This window comes from Apteryx mantelli, chromosome Z, assembly GCF_036417845.1.
Source record: "Apteryx mantelli isolate bAptMan1 chromosome Z, bAptMan1.hap1, whole genome shotgun sequence".
Lineage (NCBI taxonomy): Eukaryota > Metazoa > Chordata > Aves > Apterygiformes > Apterygidae > Apteryx > Apteryx mantelli.
Genome location: NC_090020.1, coordinates 54,634,264 through 54,640,263, shown reverse-complemented (window position 1 = coordinate 54,640,263; position 6,000 = coordinate 54,634,264). Strand labels below are relative to the sequence as shown.

Sequence of the window (6,000 nt, the reverse complement as noted above, 5' to 3'; positions counted from 1 at the left end):
AAAAAAAGGTGTAAGCGAACTACATTTTCATTCATGCTTTTTTAAAAAGAAAAAAGAACAGAATTCAGAATGCTAAACTTTGGCCCTGATGCCATCCATTAAAATCTCCAGTTAATTTTTTATTCAGAAATTAATTTAATTCAAATATATTTCAGCAATGGGAAGTGTCTCAGTGAAATTATATAATAGCTTTTGTAGAACTAATAGCCTCTTTCACAGTGATGGTGGAACATCATACAATTTTCAGCACAGATCAAGTACATCGATTTGAGTTTTCTTAGCACCTATTTAGCAGAAGGTAGCCAGTGGCCAAGAAGAAGAGAAGCAGCCAAGCGCTGGCCTCACCGCTTTGTTTGGGTGCTTTGTTTTGGAAGCTGCTCCACTGAGCAGCAATTGCTTCAGCAGTTGTGGTACCTCTTTATGATATTTCTGACACTAACCACCAGCGGTTCAAGGGATAAACAGTCTCCATTAAGTCTTGTAAAAACAGGGCTCTTTCAGGAACTGCACTGAGCATATTCTGCCTTCCTAGCATGGGGGCTGGTGTTTTCCAGCTGCCTGACATTTTACATCATACCTGTCAATCGGACATGGAAAGATGAAGCAAAATGAACATTCCTCTAATCCAGATAGCGAAACTGAAATTAAGACCTGTTCTCTCTCAATATTCCATCATTTCACACCACTAATAACACCGATAGTCCCTCAATTTACTTTTTTTTTAACTCCCTTTAAGATCTGGAATCAAAAGCTCCCCTTCCTTATCAGTAGGAGTTGATTTTACCAGAAAATGTTCTTCCTTCTTCCATCTTATATATCTGTGACACAATTTTATTCAGTCCTAAGCACCTGGAGCTATATAGCTTCAGCAGGGAAAGAAAACTGAATGCACAGCACAAACCTGGGTGAATTTTTCAGCAGCTTTACGCAGCTCCAGTGAATAGTAGAGAACAGGCAGCTGATGTGGGATTTGTTTTGGTATCAGGCAGTTGGTCTCAGTTAGACTGTAGAATGCATTTCTGCTCTATAGACTGTCATGTTGCAAAATCTGTTGTTCATGGTGCTTAAGAGTGCAAGAATATGGAAAGGCTGCATTGCTCTAGGCGGAGTAAGGTGACTGCAACCTTCACGTAACACCAGTGTTATACAAATGACAATGCTTTTTAAAAAGAAAGCCTCTGAGTAACTGGAAGTTACAGTTAAATATGTTACAGAAAGCTATCTTTTAATTATCATGCTAAAACCAGTGGTTGGTTCCATTAACCTGTGGCTGTAAACCTCTGCCTGTGAAAACTCCATCTGTAATGCTTTTCTTATTTCACATTTTATTGTTTCAAATTGTTCCAAATACTTAACAGCCCTACATGCAACAGATTGATTTTTGGAAGGGCTCACCCACATAACTCTTCTTGATTTCTTCAGGTTTCTGATACACAATTTATCATTTTGAAATTTTTACATCGTCAATGAAAGATCTTGAAAACAGAACAGACCCCAAACTTTTGAGTTTATCTTAATGCCAGGAGTCATAAGCTTTGCATGATTTCCATCTGTAAACATGAAATGGATAAAATTTGATGTCTGCAAATGTCAGTGAGACCAGCCTAACCTCCTAGCTTGTTACAGAACATAAAGCCACCTAAGTTCTGGTTGGTGCCAGTAGAGAGCATAGAGCTTTATTACAGTGTCTTCTGCCACTAGTCTTGCTCGAGAGGTTGGGTGCCATGATGTGGACAAAAACTAGTGTTTCTATCTAGGCTGTGATGGATAGCCCTAGTTGGAGGAAGCTACCCTAGCTATAATGTATTATAAAATCATTTTTAATTTATTAGAAGAAGAAAAGATCAAGGATTGTTTCCACTAACCTTAACCGCTTTATTGGTATTAAATCATATTAAGTTGCTGTTATTTTCTTGCATTTGGCATTTTCTTCTGGTTGTTTATTCTGATTCACCTTGGCCTCCTGCCAAATGTTCATCTAGTGTCGAGAGTCAGTTCTAAACTCCATTTTTCCTATAAAAAATGAAGAGATATGATTATATTTAAGAGCACTGTATAAAAAAAGTAGCTGTAATTTACTTCTATGTAGGTATAGAGCAAAACAATAGCTTTAAAGACATATCATGTGAGCTGCTTGGATGGACCATATATACATATCACTTTCACACAGCTGAAAAAACAGCCCCTGAACGTGTGGATTACTGAAGCATGCAGTGTCTTACAACAAAGTAAAAAAAAATCTGATCCTGCAAAAGACAATGCACCCGGTATGAGACAAGAGTTTCCTTCTACTTCCCTGTGAGGACAGTCCAAGGAACTCAAGACCCTGCAGGCTCTGAGAGATGAATTTTTATACATTTGCTTAGACTAATATTTATATTCAGACTAATGCAAATAATATTTTCATGTCACATAACTATAAAGCCTAGTGTCACATGGAAGTAAATCAAGAATAACTCCATTGAACTGTCTGATAAGTAGAGAACAGGAATGTGTGTGTGTTTATATATCCAAATATCATTAATTACTTCACTGAGCTTATTCCAGGGGTGAAGTTGGTGCTTACAGTTCCCAGGCAATGTATTGACTCTTTAGAAGTCCATCAGTGAATGGAATATATTCTGCAAGATTTATAATTCAGTGTCTTTAGACTTTCTGTTGTAAAATAAGTAAGATTTGCACAAGTATTCAGAATACATGCAGATAAACTAATCAGCCACTTTAGAGTTTGCTTATTGGTAATACTGTCCAGACTAATTAAATTGACTGATTAAGAACACATGCAGTCTAACATGAGGGCCAGACCACGACTAAATTTTTCTTATGTAAATACTATAAATAGGTTATTCAGTTGAATAGCATCAAAGCTAATTCATTAATACATTCTAAATATCCAGTGGAGATTAGGGGATTCCACTGATTTTAAAATTGGACTGGTTATAAATGGTCTGATAGCACTTTAGGTGCTTAATTTTAAGTAACTAAGTTTGAACACTTTGGACTATTGCTTTTAAGTAATACAGTTAATGTGGGCAAATTAACTAAAATATCCTATATCTTAATTGTTGAGTCACATCCTTTTACTCTTGCAGTAAATTCTTCTATAAATACCATGAAGCCAAATTAAAAATATAACAAAGAACCTAGAAAACTTTCCTACAACCATAAGTCTGTACTAAATGTAACTTTGCTAATAATAAGCCCATAGGTGGAAAGGAAAAAAAATTGCTTATGAATTTCAAAATTGCTTTTCTTACTGAAATTCTGTCTGTTCCATGATCAAAAAGGTAGCATGAGCACAGTGAAAATTTTGGAAAAAATATGTGAGAAAGAAAAAGTTACAATGTAAAGTAAAATTGCACATGGCTTGCTATTTAAGCATTTGAAAATGGAAAGATAGCATTTTACCAGCAGCAAACTGAAGCTAAATACAGCTGTACCGAGTCCTTATGAAACTTCTTGAAAGACCGAAAACTGGCTTTTGGTTTCAGTTCTTATGAAAATTACTTGGATATCCTGAATTATCAAATTTTGTAGTGTGCTATTTCCATTATACAGTAAAACTGAGTTTGGCTATGCATATTTTGGGATTATGAGACCCTTACAAGATATTTGAAATGTGCCTCTAGCATGTACTAACATCTTCTAAGCAAAAATGTTTTATATCAGTACAGGGAGAATTTGACAAAACATTAAAGGTCTAATTTCACTAGATGTAAGAACATAAGAATGTAACTTCTGTTAACTTCAGTGGTAGTGAAGAATTTGTAGTGCCTTTCAGAATTGGACCATTAAAAGGAAAAAACAGCAACCTAACCAACATATTTCTGAAGCGGGTATTCTGTCCTGATCTATTTTGAATAAAGATAGGCTGAAATGTTGTTTGCAGCTGTGATTTGCATTTTCTTTTCTGAGGCATGTTTAGTCAATAGGAACAACCCCAATTTGTTGCTTTCCAGTTTTGCCTATGGGCATCCTCTGAAATAATTAACTGTGTAGTTATCAGATTAGCACTGTGTAAACCACGTATAATGACACTGTATTTTCCATACCTTTGCATCATGGATATACTTTGGTCAAGAGCATTGGAACCCTCAATAGTGAAAATAACTGCTTTCATCAACCTTTCGTTGTTCTTAGATGCCCTGGAAACCTCTGTCAACCTTTGCAGGTCCCCACTCTGGCCTCTGCACATCAGCTAAAATACATTGGCCTCTTTTCATGAGCCCATCCCAATATCTACCCTAAATGTTTTTGGATGCTTATCTGAATCAAATAGAATCTATAAATCTTTTTACAATTTACCTATTGCTAGCTGTCTAGTTTGTGCCCAGAGCTAATAATGGCAACTCAATTTATGGTAGCGTCCTGTGACTTATGTTTCTAGTCAACAATGTCAACAGCCGAGCCATGTTCAACAAAATCCTCTTTAGTCTGCTTCCAGTTTTGTAATGGGATCACTGACTCTGTGTAGCAGATTCAGAAACATCATCCCACAAACAAAATGTAAGCTGAAAATCAGTTTTACATATTTCCTTGTTAAAATGAGATTTTATACTTTTTCAAATCTGCAGCTGAATAATTGTAACTAACAAGCTAAGTTTTAAAATTCTTTGATGTCTTCTTGCCATATAAATGTTACAGATGTACATACGAACAACAGCTAAATTAACATCTGGATTCTCTGATGAATTTGTTTTCTTGCCTTTTGAAAACATAACAATATCAGCTGAGGTTTTTTAAAGCAATTTATCTAATGAGATGTTATCAAATAAAGAATAATATGCACCATTTACCACACTTTTTATTTATTAACTATATTTTGAAGTGAACAACAGCTCTTCATATTGAACCTTGTTAATAGGCTGTATTTGAATAAAACTTGCATAAGTTGTTCTAACTTAGTTGATAAGAGTGAGAAATTCCACTATTTAGAAAGTATTATTGCTTAAACATTGTGGTGGTTGACATGTTGAGGAAACAAACAGGAAAAATATTTTGACCATGAGAAAATTGGAGGTCAGGCACATTCTGTCTATAATTAAATTTTTCTAGACTTTTTTTACATCACTAATTTAAAATGTAAGTGTATAACCTACTTCTCTGTCTTCATCACTCCCATGCCCTACCTCACTTTTAGACCATATGAAGAAAGACAAGTAACCAAAGACAAGTAACAGGAGATATTGAAAAGAAAGTTATGGCCAACATGTTGTCTCGCTCTGCATGCACAGCTGAGATGTTCACAGTTACACTCTGAAACTGGATTTTGCACACCACAGTTCTTTCCTGCACTTACTAACGTGGAGGGCAGACACAAACAGGAATTGTGAGGAGATTGCGTTGTAATACTGTATATGAGAATTTCAATATTCCTGTCTTCAGGAATTTGGTCTTAAATTTCATACACATTCAATACCATATTATCCTTTCTTAAAACATTTTTTCATTTAAGTATTTTAGAGAAGTCTATTTTAAATTTTACTTTGTAACTTATTTCACTCATCCCTTAATTTGTTGCCTGGTTTTTGCTAAATTCCCTGCATGCATTTCAATCTACTGTCATAAAGAGCTGGGATTCTCACTGGTTTTGCGGAGACTAGGATTAGATATTCGGTGGGAGCCCTGGCCCTTGAGAACAAGCACTGGAATTTAGGCATATGAGTGGGAGGATAAGCAAGATTTACCACATGTCCTGAAAGTTTTAAATAGCATGTACGCACTTGGCCTGTCCTCCCTGAACACAGACACCCTGCTGGCACTTTGGAGGACTTGGAACCTTTTACAAGGAGTAATATAAAATAATTTCCTGAGCTCTAATGTAATGACTGTGTGGGAGAGCAAACTGTCAGACACAGGGTGACAGTCCTAGTTAGTAGGACTTGGGTGAGGGACAAAGAAGAGAGCCTTGATGTCTTCTAACTAGCTTATGTGGTTGGTGCTACTGCCTGAGACAGTGGCACTGCTGGTGCACGGAAAGATATGAGATCTGCATCCTCC

At 36.0% G+C, this 6,000-nt stretch overlaps 1 long non-coding RNA gene across 1 annotated transcript in view; it reads right to left on the bottom strand.

The window, feature by feature from the left end:
- Positions 1-1,879: 1,879 nt before the first annotated feature.
- Positions 1,880-6,000, bottom strand: part of LOC136995413 (uncharacterized) — a 116,055-nt gene continuing 111,934 nt past the window's right edge. The window contains exon 4 of the long non-coding RNA XR_010887007.1: positions 1,880-2,013. This is a non-coding gene — a long non-coding RNA (uncharacterized lncRNA). The remainder of the gene's footprint in view (positions 2,014-6,000) is intronic.